The 15,726-nt window shown below is 49.0% G+C and overlaps 1 non-coding gene across 1 annotated transcript; it reads right to left on the reverse strand.

Annotated features, from left to right (window-relative positions):
• Positions 1-3,429: 3,429 nt before the first annotated feature.
• LOC119932609 lies at positions 3,430-3,567 on the reverse strand. Its single transcript, XR_005452356.1, has one exon. It is a non-coding gene; the product is annotated as a small nucleolar RNA SNORA7 (small nucleolar RNA).
• Positions 3,568-15,726: the final 12,159 nt, after the last annotated feature.

Here is a 15,726-nt window from a genome sequence, read left to right on the forward strand (position 1 = left end):
CTCAGAGAGCACCGTCCTAAACGTTTGTTCATCTTCAAAAGAGACGATACTGATAGTGAAATTCATCCCTACAAGGGAGAGGTTGAAAAGGTCGATGTGAGACCCACAGCCCCAACACACAGCCGTTCTGCCCCTGGCTGTGCCGACAAATTTGTCTTATGATCCTCTTCGAGCTTCTACTCAGAAAATGTGCTCCCCCATGGATCACAGTGTGCCACGCCACTCGGTCTCTTGCAGCGGTCTTGCTGTTTTCTCACTGTTTCGCTCTCCATACAGCTGCTGTTTGAGTACGCTGTTCTTATCCATTCTCCTCATATGTCTCACTCAACTTGGCTATGTTGTGCTGAGCAGTTTCAGTACTTGGCTTCTGACTTCGTACCAGGACTTCACTGCTGGCAATCCTGTCCTGCCATTTGATGTTGAGTCTGGAGGAGCCAACCAATCAGTCATTCGTATTTATTGGGCGCTTACTGGGTGTACAGCACTGTATTAAGTGCTTGGGAGAGTACAATCAGTAATATTGATGGAACTGCTCAGGAGGCCGAGGCTCTGAGGCTCTTGGCCCCTGGACCAAGACTCAGGTTTCAGAGAGCCATAGAGAGCCACCCCGTCTCCCTTTTTTATTATGACATTTGATAAGTGCTTACTACATGTCAGGCACTCTACTAAGCGCTGGAGTAGATACAAGGTAATTAGGTTGGACACCGCCCATGTGCTACATGGGACTCAAAGTCTTCATCCCCATTTTACAGATGAGGCTACTAAGGCACAGAGAACTGAAATGATGCTCCCAAGCTCACGCAGCAGATAAGTGGTGGAGCCAGGATTAGAACTCAGGTCCTTCCGACTCCCAGGACTGTTCTCTATCAACTGGGCCTCTTTTCTACCTTCCCCACTTCCTTCCCTTCCTCATCTTCCACTCCTCTCCCTCCCCTTCCCCCACTCTTCTTCCTTCCCCATCTCTGCCCCTCCTCTCATCCTCCTGCTCCTAGATCTTCTTCCCCACTCCCCTCTCTATTCTCCCCTCCACTCCTCTCCGCCCGCTCCCCCCCAACCTCCGGCATTTGTCTCCGGAACAGCCAGGATAGCAAAAACAGAACTAATAAAACCCTCCAGCTTTAGCAGCTTGGCTCGTGGTGCTGGCAAGCCTAAGCGGAGCAGGGCTGGTCCCTGGGGACGGAACCCCGGCCCCTCGGAGCCTGAGTTTAGGGGATGTTTTCACTGGATGGGGCCGACAGTTCCCCAGAAGCACCAGAAGAAGCACTGGCACATTTTGGGGGGAAGTGGGGATCCGTGGGCCCCCTTCGACAGGGCTGGATTGCCAGCTCTCTGCTTCCCATGTTTATGTGGTGAGTACTATTTTCTCCCCATGTACATTCTCTCCTCCTGAATACATGGTGAGTCCCCATTCTCTCTCCATATATGTGGTGAGTCATCACTCTCTCCCCATGTACATGTGATGAGCCTCCACTCTCTTTCTATGTACGTGTGATGAGTATCCACTCTCTCCCATATACACATGATGAGTCGCCACTAACTTCCTGTGGACACATGGCAAGTCCCCATTCTCCGCCCGTGAGAGATGGTGATGGTGGTGATGATGATGATGGCAGTAATTCTGGTGACAATACTCATTCATGGTGACGGGGATGATGGTGATGATGATTTGATGACCCCTTCCCTTGAAGGGCAAGTTCTGATTCTGGCTGGAACAATGAACCAGTCATCTTCCTCCCCCATTTCTCCACGAGCTTCAGGATGGCATTCCTCATGGATGTGGATTTTGGTACACCGATTCCATTAGCTCCAAGCCATTCCCATGCCGTGGGGCCGAGGGAAGGGAAGGGTGAATAAAGAATGCAAATTCAATTGCAAAGTGACACAGAGGGAGTAGGAGAGGAGGAAATGAGAGATTAATTGGGGAAGACCTGGAGGAAATGGGCTTTCAATAAGTTTTTGAAGGTGAGGAGAATGATCATCTCTTGGATATGAAGGGGGAGGGAGTTCCAGGCCAAAGGCAGGACGTGGGTGAGAGGTCGCTGGTGAGATATTCATTCATTCATTCAATCGTATTTATTGAGCCCTTACTGTGTGCAGAGCACTGTACTAAGCGCTTGGGAAGTACAAGTTGGCAACACATAGAGACGGTCCCTACCCAACAGCGGGCTAGTCGACAGATAGACAACAGAAATTGTAGCACAGAGAGGGTAAATGACCTCCCTCATATCACACAGCCTGCCTCATCTCCCGATTCCTTCAACATGCCTCATGGGTTCCTCTTTAACCTGTGCTCCTTGTGGACACGAAGTCTCTAAAACCCTCACAAGACACTGAAGTAGCCAGTGAGCAATGCTCTTGGTTCTACTGACCAGAGCCAGTGCTGGTTTTACTTCGAGGATATTCAGAAGGTCTCACCCACTCCGTCTTCCCCTCCTCCTGGTCAGCAAATCCTCACCCCCGAGTCTCGGGGACCATGGCCCCGGGGGAAGGATGGTCTTGGGAAGAGGATTCCAAGGGGAATACCCAGAGGACACTCACTCCAGGGCTCAGCCCACCCTTGGGCCTCTCCAGTCTTCCTGGGGTTCGCTTTGACCCTCAAGACAATCAGGATCATGTCGGGGTGGATGGGGGTGGATAAAAATGTTGGATTGCCCTTTCTATCAAGTGTCCTCTTAGGCCCCCACCCTGTGACCAACTGGGGGCAATGGCCAGGCCGACAAGGACTCAATTTCCCCGGAAACCAGGAAGAGGAGGAAAACATCTACCTCTTGTCGAGCACTAAAGAGAAACCAATCTGAGCATGTTTGTATGCTCACACGGCTACCCACACATGTGCTCAAACATGTGCATGTTGGAAAGCCAATCAGAGGCTCCTACCGGCAGCAATTTCCTTTCCAGAACCACAGACAGAAGACCCAGAGATCAGGGCAAAGATCAGGAGATCTGGGTTCCAGCCCCAGCTCTGCTACTGGCCTGTTATGGAATTTTGTGCAAAACACTGATCCTCCTTGGGACTCAGTCTCCTCTTCTGTAAAATGGGATGTGTACTCCCCCAAGAGACCTCGTGGGCGGGGACCGTGTCTACCAACTCTGAGAAGCAGCATGGCCCTGGGAGTCAGAAGGACATGAGTTCTAATTGTGGCTCTGCCACTTACCTGCTGTGTGACATTGGACAACTTACCTAATGTATCTGTGCCTCCTTTGTCTTGTCTTATGTCGTCGAGTTGTCTCCGACCCACAGTAAAGCCACACACACATCTCTCCCGAAACGTCCCACCTCCATCTGCAATCGTTCTGGTAGAGGATCCAGAGAGTTTTCTTGGTAAAAATCCAGAAGTGGTTTACCATTGCCTCCCTCCATTAAGTAAACTTGAGTTTCTGCCCTCAACTGTCTCCCGGGCTGCTGCTGCCCAGCACAGGTGAGTTTTGATTTGTAGCAGATTGCCTTCCACTTGCTAGCCACGGTCCAAACTAGGAATGGAGTGGGTAGGCCTCTGCTTCACTCTCCCTCACGTAGTCGAGACTGGTAGAGGACTGGAAACTCTCCAGGTGCGATCCTGAGAGGTGTGTGCCTACTTTATTTCTGCTATAAAATGGGGATTAAGGCTATGATCCCCATGTGGGATATGGAAGATGTCCAACCTAATTAGCTCATATCTACCCCAGAGCTTAGAGCAGTGCTTGACACATAGTAAACACTTAACAAATATCATAAAAGAAAAAAAAACCCTCTAATAATAATAATGGTGGTTTTTGTATCGATTATACTACTGCATTGTATTGTCCTTTCCTAGGCACCTAGTGCAGAGCTCTGCACACAGTTAAGTGCCTGTTTGCTTGTTTTGATGTGCATATATCTGTAATTGTATTTATTTATACTGATGCCTGTTTACTTGTTTTTATGTCTGTCTCCCCCCTTCTAGACTGTAGGCCCAGCGTGAGCAGGGATTGTCTCTATTGCTGAATTGTACTTTCCAAGCGCTTAGTACAGTGCTCTGCACACATAAGTGCTCAATAAATACGATTGAATGAATGAATGAATAAATGCCACTGACAGATTGTTTTAGGAAACTCCGGCTGTCAGAGCTCTATGAGAGAATGAGAGAATGAAGCACCAGACAGAGTCAGCATGTTATGATGCTGTTATAATGCTAAGTGGGTGCCTGGTGGAAGGGCCACAGGGGTAGGGACGCTGGGATGAGGGTGTTGGATTAATCAGTCTGAGTCTCACACAAGATCCTTTTTCGGAGGGAAAATGCAGTGGACACGTGTTCCCTCCCGCCAGCTCGCTGTTCTATCCTGGCTCTCACCTTCTTCCCTCTGACTGCGAAGAAACGTAAAATGCACCGGGCGTCTCATCAGCTCCAGAACAGATTTTCCTGTTGTGACACGATGACAAAAACCAGGGTGTTTCCAGGGAGAGCGTAGTTGGATTTTTAGGCCGAAGGCTCGGATTGGGGATGGGTTGGTGGAGGGGGCGAGGGAGAAAGGGGAAAGGGGAATGGTGGGGGGGAAACCTTAATGTTTCCTTTTCTGAGCAGGGAGACCAGGCAAAAACGATATCCAGGTGTGTTGCTCCTAAGGAGGATTTGAAGTGGTTTCAGGAGCCCATTCTAGCTGCTCTGCACTTCCCTGTGGGAAATTTACGCAAAAATATCCCTCAAAGGGGGAAGAGAACGTTATAGGGATGGTAGGGGGAAGGCGAGCGAGGGGGGCGAGGGGGCAAGAACAGCTTTGACCTGCTGCCAGGACCCGAGATATTGGTCAAGTCCGACCCTGGGAGACAGCTGCAACATTTCACGGGGTTAAGTCAGCGAATTTCCACCGGCTCCTCCGCCAGAGACCACAGAAGAGTTTTAAACAACGGCTCACTTCATGAGATTTTGGGTTTTGGGGGAGGAGAGGGAGGGCTGGGGGGTGGGGGGTTGGGAGGGGTGATGGGGGAGATGGGGTGGGGGGGTTTCATTCCCCGCAGAGCGGACGGGAGCGTTAAGTGAGCAGATTAATGAGAGCGTTTCGTCAGCCTCAGGTTTTGCCTGCTCGGCTCCGAAATTGCTTGCAGACCGGAAAACAGTATGTGTCGTTTCAAATTCATTCTTTTGCCTCACATTAGCACTTGTCAGAGGAGCCATTAAGCACAGTCGGAGCAGAAATTTAATTACAAAACCATTTATTTTATTGAAAGAAAAATAAACCCCAGCTACCTCAAATGCATTAGGTGGGCTCAGAATTTGTTCAGCTGATAGCACCCAAGGGTTGGGGCTGGGGCCTGACTTCTGGGAGAAGATTTCTTTCACGGGTCGGAGGTGGGGTTTGGGGGTGGGGGGCAGCTACATATTGTAAACAGCTGCCTGAAAGTCAGTCTTGATTTTGGAGTTCAAATATGGATGATTGGATGATTGGACGGAAGAACTTTCTCTAGCCAAAGTCACTACTGGGCTGTGGCCACTGCTCTTTGTCCCTTTTTCACAAGAAATCAGAATCTGGGTGGAAAAGGAGAGAGGCAAAGGACACACCCGACACCCCCCCCCCCCCGCAACACACACACACACACCCCACCCACCACCTTCAGATTATTATTATTATTAATAATAATAATAATAATAATAATGGCATTTATTAAGCACTTACTATGTGCAAAGCACTGTTCCAAGCTCTGGGGAGGTTACAAGGTGATCAGGTTGTCCCATAGGGGGCTCACAATCTTAATCCCCATTTTACAGATGAGGTAACTGAGGCCCAGAGAAGTTAAGTGACTTGCCCAAAGTCACACAGCTGACAATTGGCAGAGCCGGGATTTGAACCCATGACTCCAAAGCCCGTGCTCTTTCCACTGGGCCACTCTGCTTCTCTAGATTAGGCAGACCACCTCTCTCTCCATCTTCAAAACCCTATTAAAATCAAATCTCCTCCCTGATTAACCTCTCCTCTTTCCACCCCATGGGAAGCAGCCTGGTGTAGTCGACAGAGCTTGGGCCTGAGAGTCAGAAGGTCGTGGGTTCTAATCCTGACTCTGCCACTTTTCTGCTGTGTGGCCTTGGGCAAGTCACTTCACTTCTCTGGGCCTCGGTTACCTCATCTGTAAAATGCGGGATAGGGACTGTGTCCAATCTGATTTCCTTGTACCCATCCCAGTGCTTAGTACAGTGCCTGGCACACAGTAAGCTCTTAATAAATACCAGAATTATTATTATTAATCGACTTCCCTTCTGCATCATCTATGTACTTAAGTCTGTACCCACTGAGCACTTATGTACTTATGCCCCTATACTTTCCAAGCATTTAGTACAGTGCTCTGCACACAGTAAGTGCTCAATAAATATGATTGATTGAATGAATGAATTAAACACCCAGTGGTAATGTCCATATCCATATCTGCGTCCATGTCCGCATCTATATACTCTGTTTCCTGCCCATGCCCAACCCTCCATTCTCTTCAGCATCTGCTAAGGAAATCCTCATGGAAGACGGTTAGGTCATGCCCTCCAGGTGATAATAATAATTATAATAATGGCATTTATTAAGTGCTTACTATGTGCAAAGCACTGTTCTAAGCGCTGGGGAGGTTACAAGGTGATCAGGTTGTCCCACGGGGGGCTCACAGTCTTAATCCCCATTTTACAGATGAGGTAACTGAGGCCCAGAGAAGTTAAGTGACTTGCCCAAAGTCACACAGCTGACAATTGGCAGAGCCGGGGTTTGAACCCATGACCTCTGACTCCAAAGCCCGGGCTCTTTCCACTGAGCCACGCTGCTTCTCTGGCCGTTTCTCTGGTGATCTGGCCGCTTTGGTCAGAAACTGCCGGTCAGAAACAGTCCTGGCACAGATCCTCTTTAGGCTGTAAGCTTGTTATAAGCAGGAAACATGTTCACTAATTCTGTTATATTGTACTCTCCCAAGAGCGTAGTACAGTGCTCTGCATGTAGTAAGTGCACAGCAAATACCCATTGATAGATTAACTGATCCGCCATAAAGACATCCTTCCTGCAGGTGAGGGGTTGTCTGCTCTCTGGGGAGAGACTCACAAGAGCCCTGAACTAGCAGTGTGGCAGCAGTTAAAGCCCAGGCCTGAGAGTCAGAAGGACCTGGGTTCTAATCCAGCCTCTGCCACTTGTCTGCTGTGTGACCTTAGTCACGTCACTTCACTTCTCTGTGCTTCAGTCACTTTGTCTGTAAAATGGGGATTAAGAGTATGAGCCCCATGTGGGTCAGGGACTTTGTCCAACCTGATTAGCTTGTATCTACCCCAGCACTTAGTACAGTGCTTGGCACATAGTACGTGCCTAATAAATACCATAAAAAGAGGAAAAGCATAGGTTTCTGACTGCCTGAATGCTGGAAACCAATTTCGTTGCTATGAGCGGGAGAGTTTGGTGTGGTATTTTCTCAGCACTTACCATAAGTGCTGGAATGGATCAGAATGATCAGTCAGTCAGTCAGTCAACCGTATTTAATGAGCGCTTACTATGTGCAACACACTATACTAAGCACTTGGGAGAGTACAATAGAACAATACCATAGACACATTCCCTGTCCATAACAAATTTACAGTCTAGAGGGGATCAGGTCCCACATGGTGCCCCCACCCCACATGGGGCCGACAGTCTTAGTGGGAGACAGAGCAGGGATCTTAACCCCATTTTACAGATGAGAAAACTGAGGCCTCGAGGGGCTAAGGGACTTGCTCACGGGACCGCGAGTCCCATCTCTCAGACTGATAAGGACTACATTTCTGCAGTGCCTCACTACCAGTGGGTGCAGTGAGGGGGAGACTAGGTGAACCCTACAGTGCTCTGCATAAAGTAAGTGCTCAATAACTACTGGTCCTTCTGGCAACAAGCTCTCTGTAATAGTGTAGTGTACTGTATTGAGCACTCGGAAGAATCCAACAGAAACATGAAATGTATTGCCTGCCCACAAGGAGCTTCTACTCTAACAGGGAAGACACATAAAAATATTTACAGATATTCAGAAATAATAGGTCTCTTGGCTCTCCTGTCTCTCCCTTGGACTCCTCCTCTGTGTATCTCTCTTTCCCTCTTTTTATCTCGCTGCTCATCTACAATAATAATAATAATGATAATAGTATTTGTTAAGCGCTTACTATGTGCAAAGCACTGTTCTAAGTGCTGTCATCTCTCTCCCTATGGGTTTCCCTATCACTGTGTCCCATCTTTCTGTCCTTGCCCTGGCCCTATTCTAGTAAGAATGAATAATCATACTCATTGTGGTACTTGCTAAAAGCTTGTTATGTACCAAGCACTCTACATAATAATAATGATGGCATTTATTAAGCACTTACTATGTGCAAAGCACTGTTCTAAGTGCTGAATAGGGGTAGATACAAGATAATCTGATTGGACGTAATTCCCATTCCATGAGGAGCTCATAGTTTATGGGGGAGGGAAAACAGGTATTGAATCCCCACTTTATAGATGAGGAAATTGAGGTCCAGAGAAGTTAAGTGACTTGCCCAAGGTCATCCAGCAAGCAAATGATGGAGCCTGGATTTTCTCTGTCCCTGTTCCCATTTGCTGCAGGATGTTTGTGGGCAGGGCCACTGGCCTAGTTGGAGACAGAAAAGGGAAGCTTGTTGAAAACACACTCCCTTCCCTCCTATCCCCTTCCGGAATTTTCCTGCAGGAGAGTGACAGGCCGGCAGTGAGGCAATGAAAGGAGCCCCCGTGCCGTTCAGACAGGTCCTGCCAGGGAGGCTGGGCTCCACTTGGTTTATTTGAAATCGAAATGAAAATGTAAACATGCAACATCCTCTTTCCCTCTGGCTCTCAGCGGGAAGAGCGGCCCTCTCCCGGTGGTGGACACCCATCCCATCTCCACCCGACTGCAGGCAGCATGCTGGGCCCCGCTCAGTGAGAAAACAAACGCTGATTATTTGAGGGGGTCCACTCCCCGCCCCACCGGGGCCCACTTTGTCTGGGCTCTGGTTTGTTTTCCTTTCCCCAGAATTGATTTTGGCCTCCCCCAGGTGGATGGTGAGGGTGGCCGAAATCCCTCCCACTTCTCTGTCCCATAAACATGTCATGAATTTGGGCTTAAAACACAGGTCGATGATGGATGTGCTAATGCCAGGCGCCCAGCACCTGCCCCTGCTGCTAATACCACCACCGGGGGGGCTGCTGGGAGCTGAAGAGCTGCAGAAGCCACAGGCCCCGGTGGAGTGGGTGCTTCTGACATGGTGGACAGAAGGAAGGGGAGATGGGGGAGGGAGAGTGGCAGAATGTGGTGGTAAAGGAGGAGGAAGAGGAGAAGGATGAGGAAGAGGAGGAGCAGGAGGAGGAAGAGGAGGAGGAAGAGGAGGAGGAGGAGCAAGAGGAGGAAGAGGAGGAGGAGGCAGAAGAGGAAGAGGAAAAGGAGGAGGAGGAGGAAAAGAAGGAGGAAGAGAAGGAGGAAGAGGAGGAGATTTCACCGCCGACCCCTTTCCCACGTCTTCCCTCTAGCTTGGAACTTCCTCCCACTCCATATACACCAGAGCACTACTCTCCCCACCTTCAAGGCCTTCCTAAAGTCCCATCTCCTCCAAGAGGCCTTCCCCAATTAAGCCCTCTTTTCCCCGACTCCCTCTCTCTCTTCTGCATCATCTCTTGCACTTTGTTCTGTACCCTTCGGTCATTTTGTATGTACCTCAAACTAAGTCCCACAGTACTTTCATACATAGCCATAATTTTTTTAATATTAATATCTGTCTTTCCCTCTAGACTGTAAGCTCATTGAGGGCAGGGAACGTGCTTGCCAGCTCTGTTGTATTGCACTCTCCCAAGTGCTTAGTATAGTGCTCTGCACACAGTAAGTGCTCAATGAATACCACTGATTGATTGATTGAGGAGGAGGAGCAGGAGGAAGAAGTGTTCTTCCCCCCAAACCAGTCCCCCCCAGCCATCTGCCCACATCCTCTCCATCCTCACCGCCCTCTCCATCCTCGGGCCTTTCTTGCTCTTCCTGGTCGCCCCACACATTCCCCGAGCTCCCCATCTTCCTGGCCTCCCTGGAAGATCATCAATCAATTGATCAATCATTTAATCAATCAATGGTATTCATTGGGAGCCTATTGTGTGCAAAGCACTGTACTAAGCGCTTGGAAGAGTATAGTATAATAGAGTTGGTAGACATATTCCCTGCCCACAACAAGTTTACAGTCCAGAGGGATTGTAGGCTCTTCCTGGCCTCTCCAGCACATACCAGGTGTCACTCACTGGGAGACAACAGAGTTTGGTGATGAAAACTGCAGGGGCTGGGGCTCCCCTCCTCCTGGATGACTTCTGGCAAATCCTCGAACCTCTCTGATAATAAATATAATCAGAGTAGTAGTAGTAATTATGAAACACTTCCTCAGTGCCAAGCACTGTGCTAAGCAGGGTAATCAGATTGGACACAGACCCTGTCCCACCCAGAGCTCCCAATCTGAACCTGAGGAAGGGCAGACATAATAATAATGGTATTCATTAAGCACTTATTTTGTGTCCAGCACTATTGTAGATACGAGTTAATCGTATTGGACATAGTCCCTGTCCCACATGGGATTCACAGTCTAAGTAGGAGGAGCAGCATGGCCTGGTGGACAGAGCACAGCCTGAGAGTCAGAAGGACCTGGGTTCTAGTCCCAGCTCTGCCTCTTACCTGCTGTGTGATCTTGGGCAAGTCACTTAACTTCTCTGTGCCTCAGGTACCTCATCTGTAAAATGGGGATTGAGACCGTAAGCGATATGCAGGACAGGGAATGTATCTAACCTGATTAGCTTGTATCTACCTGACGGTTTAGTACGTGCTTGGCATATAGTAAGCACTTAACAAATACCGCTGGAAAAAAAGAGAGAACAGATATTGAATCCCCAATTTATAGAGGAGGAAACTGAGACACAGAGAAGTTAAGTGATTTACCCAAGGTCACCCGGCAGACCAGGTTTGGAATTCTGGTCCTCTGACTCCCAAGCCTGTGCTCCTTCCATTAGGCCATGCTGTTTCCATGGCATCTCATCTCCATTTTACAGAAGAGGAACCTGAAGCCCAGAAAAGTTCAGTGACTTGCCCAAGATCACACAGTAGGCCAGGGGCAGTGTCACTCTGGTCTCCTGGGCCCCAGGCTCTGATTCTTACCATTAGGCCATGCTGCCTCTGTGTGCCTCTCATTCCTCACCTGGGAAATGGGTAGAAATCCCTGCCTCTCCCTGTCTCCCAAGGATGAGGTGAGGGAGGAAATGGCACCAGACAAATGTAAAAAGTCAGTTGTTTCCATAACAGCCACCTAGAGAAAAAGGTGTTTCACCCCCTTCCCTTTTAGGCCCCAGACGGTGTGGTTGGGGGGTGACAGAAGGTGGAAGGACTCTACCCAAAATTCCCGTTTATATTGTACTGGATCCCAGTGCAAGTTTTTCTCTTTTCCTTTAATGTTCAGAGTGGTCAGGCCTGGCTGGTCCGTCCGGCTGCTAAGCCCCAGGGGAGCTCTGCAGCAGCCGTTCCCTGCTCCCCCCCAAGTCCGATTCCTGAAACTCCCCGGGCTGGTGTCCCTCCACTTCTCCCTGCCCCACTGCAGCGTGGACTGGGAGAGGCCGTGGCAGCGGAGGCCCCGACTCCTCAGCCAGCCTTAAAGAAAACAAGACAGGCAGACAAACTTGGGCCTATCCGATTACTACCCAAACAAGGCCTTTCTTCAGGACTGCTCCGGCCTGCCCCGCGGGGACTTTACCGAGGGATTCTTTTAACTCTTTGGCGAGAGGGGAGGTTTTCAGCCGTGGATAAAGCACAAAGGTGCAATTTATCAGAACCGAGGGTGGTGGAGACGGTTCATCAGTCCTCAACTCGGAGATGGTTTCTGACAGGAACCGTTGGAGTCTATTCTACTGGGAGCTCCCGGTGGGCAGGAATGACTCTCTTGCTTTTGGTGCACTTGCCTGAGTGCTTGGTACAGTGCTCTGCACACAGTAGGTGCTCAATAAATTTCACTGTTTGAGGTACTGAAGGGAAGCAGCGTGGCCTAGAGGATAAAGCATGGGCCTGAAAGCCAGAGGACTCTTGGCTCCGCCCTTTGCCCGCTGTGTGACCTTGGGCAAGTCACTTCACTTCTCTGTGCCTCAGTTTCCTCAACTGCAAAATGGGGATTCAATACTGGTTCTCCCTCTTACCTACGATGTGAGTCCCACGTGGGACAGGAACCGTATCCAGCCTGATTCAGCTGCATTTACTCAGTGTTTAGAACAGTGTTTGGCACATAGTAAACAGTTAACAAATACCACAAAAAAGGACTGAGCACTGTGCTAAGAGCTGAAGAGAGAACAACAGAGTTAGTAGACATGATCCCTGCCCTCAGGGACCTTACACTCTAGCAGGGGAGACATGATAAAATAAATTACCAGTAGGGGGAAGCAATAGAGTATATAAAGATTAAAACTCCAGTGTGACAGGGACTTATGCGAATTCCCAAGTGCTTAAGGTCACAGAGACTTGCTGAAGTGATAGTTGGGGTGTATAAAATGGGGAAATTTGAAACCAAATGGTTTAAGGCCTTCTGGAGGAGGTGTGATATCAGGTGGGTTTTGAAGATAGGGAGAGCAGTGGCCTGCAGGATTTGAGGGGAGGGAGTTTCAGGCAGGAAGGGAGGTGTGAGCCAGAGGTGGGAGAGTAGGGAAAGAGGCATTTTGAGAAGGTTGGCTTGAGAAGATGAGAGTTGGGGTGTAGTGGAAGAAGAGAGTGGAGTAAGAGAGAGAGAGAGCTGATAGAGGTCCTCCAGAGTCAATGGTCAGGAATGTCTGCTTGAAGGGGAGAGGACTTTCCTGTTTGGTCCGCGAAGTCTTTCTGGGGACCAGGCTGAGGGGTGGCCCCTGCTCTCCTCATTCCTCATTTTTCATCTCTAAAATGGAGATTAAGTCTGTGAGCCCCACGTGGGACAACCTGATGACCTTGTATCTCCCCCAGCTCTTAGAACAGTGCTTGGCACATAGTAAGCACTTAACAAATACCATCACTATTATTATTATTATTATTATCCCTATTTTCATTTATTTAAGGGTAAATGTCTCTGAAAGCAGAGAAGTTCCAGAATTCCAGTCTCAGCAGCAACAGGGCCGACACAGGCTGTGGTTGATCCAGGGAGCAAGAAGCGATGGAGGCTGAAAGGGTTTTGTGCACTGGCCCTAGTCCATCAATCAGTCAATCAATCAGTGGTATTTCCTGAGTGCTTAGTGAGTGCAGAGCACTGTACTAAGCACTTGGGACAGTACAGCGTCACCAAACTCCAACTCCCTGCCTTCAAGGAGTTTCCCATTTTCTCAGGGAAGCCAGTGGAAGGAAATGATTCCCACCTAGAGGAAGCAGGAGGAAGAACAAGGATGTAAGTGGAAGTCAGACATGGGGAGCAGTGTTCCCTTAGAGGGGCCCGGGTTCTGAGCGTCTAGGCCTAGCCCTAGCAGGGGGCCCCCAGCCCCGATCTCCACACCATGTTCCCAGATGCTAATCTGACACCTCACGTTTTCTGAAACATCCACTTCAGTCCATCCATCAGTAACTAAATACACACCTGGGAGGATCGGGGGTGGGGGTGGGGGCGAGTGCCATTTCTCCAGCCATAGGAAAAATAAACTTGCCTGACCCTAGTGACGTCTGCAGAGAAATGATCTATCGGAGGCTGCAGACTACCCCTAAAATAGATTTCCCCCAGTGTCGAGGTCTCGCTTCTGCAAGTTATAACTCTCCTGAAACTATAATTTCCTCATTCCTCCTCCAGTCCGCCTATTTGCTTCTCAATTAATTCCCAGCACTTTAAGTCCCATGAACCCATCAGCTTCCTCTACCACTTCTGCACCTACTTCTACTCAGCCTCAGGACTTATTTAGCTACGGTTCTTCAATTTATTTCTTTTATTCAGTTTACTTATTGGAGTCCGCTGATCATGTAAATACTTTCATGACAGTCCTCTCCGGCGTCTACATTCTGTGGGCAGGGAACGTGCCGCTTGCTTGTTTGGTGCTTCCCAAGCGCTTAGCACACTGTACATCGCCCCAGGTGGGTGGTCAATAAATAACATTACTATTTCTGTCATCATCAACATCCTTGGCATTTACGGAGAGCCTGCTCGATGCCCAGCGGGGGTTTAATAGCTCAGCACAAACATATCAGGATGAGATGGCCAAAATAACCGATTGAATCTAGATATACACATAACCACTGAAGGTGTCGCCTGGGTGGGCATGACCTGTGGGGTGGGAATGAATTAGAGAAGGCTTCCTGGAGGAGGTGGCTCCCAAGAGGGCTATGAAAATGGGAAAAGCTGGGGTGAGGTGGGTGAGGAGAGTTGATATGGAAGATGGAGACAGCTGGTGGGCAGTCTTGAGTCAATCAATCCATCCATCAATCAATCAGCAACCAATAAACACCATTGGTTGATTGACTGATTAGCTTGTATTCAGTCAAGTCCCTAGTACAGAGTCCTGCAGGTAGTAACAGTTCAGTAAACAGTGCTTGGCACATAGTAAGCGCTTAACGAATACCATCATTATTATTATAAATACTGTGGATTGGGTAGGGACTGTCTCTATATGTTGCCAATTTGTACTTCCCAAGCGCTTAGTACAGTGCTCTGCACATAGTAAGCGCTCAATAAATACGATTGATGATGATGATGATGGGCCACTTTTTGCTACTCTTTTCCCTTTATGTTGTAATTAATCCACAGTATTTATAATAATAATGATGGTATTTGTTAAGCGCTTACAATGTGCCAAGCACTGTTTATTGAATTGTTGCTACCTGCAGGACTCTGTACTAGGGACTTGACTGAACACAAGCTAGACGTTCTAAACTAGGAATCAAGGGGGACTACAAAAAAAAGTATAACTTTCTGTCCTCGAGGGGCACTTTCCACCCCTCCCCTGTCCATGCCTGACCATCCAACACCCTTGATTCTCCCCTCTCCAACCCTGACTCTCCCCCACACTGATCCAACCTGGACCATCCAACACTCCTGACTCTCCCCTGGGCTTTCCATATTAGCCTCCTGACACTCCAGCGGCGCAAGTTGGAACCAGCTGTCTCCTGGCACGCTAGAAGGCCGCGGCACATCATTAGCTGTGTCTTTAGGAAAGAGAAATCGTCCCCTGCCTGAAGTAGAAGTGCTCTCATTCCCACCAAGACAAATGACTTTTGAATTACACCCAAACAGGCCAACAGGTCGTTCATCACGCTAAATAATGACTCGGCTGTAATTCCCGGCCACGGGCCAGCGACCTGAAGCACCAGCTCCTGAGGGAGCCGGCCAGGCCAGCCCACAGAAGCTCGTTTCCCTCCATCCCTCAGGGGGCTGAGAGTGCCGCTGGGAGGGAGAAAGGGAGGGATGGAAGGGAGGAAGACATCCCTGCTGCCATTTGCCCTAGCCCTCCCTTCTTTCATCTAGAACAACTTCTTTTCTTCCTTTTTTATGTTGGGTAGGGACTGTCTCTATACGTTGCCAACTTGTACTTCCCAAGTGCTTAGTACAGTGCTCTGCACACAGTAAGCGCTCAATAAATACGATTGATTGATTAAACACTTACTATATGCCAGGCACTGTGCTAAGCACTGGGGTAGATAGAAGCTTGTCAGGTGGGACACAGTCTCTGTCCCACATGGGGATCACAGTCTTAATCCCTGTTTTACAGCTGAAGTAACTGAGGCCCAGAGAAGTTAAGTGATTTGGCCAAGGTCACGCAGCACGGAAGTGAAGGAACAGGAATTAGTAC

This window comes from Tachyglossus aculeatus, chromosome 9, assembly GCF_015852505.1.
Source record: "Tachyglossus aculeatus isolate mTacAcu1 chromosome 9, mTacAcu1.pri, whole genome shotgun sequence".
NCBI lineage: Eukaryota > Metazoa > Chordata > Mammalia > Monotremata > Tachyglossidae > Tachyglossus > Tachyglossus aculeatus.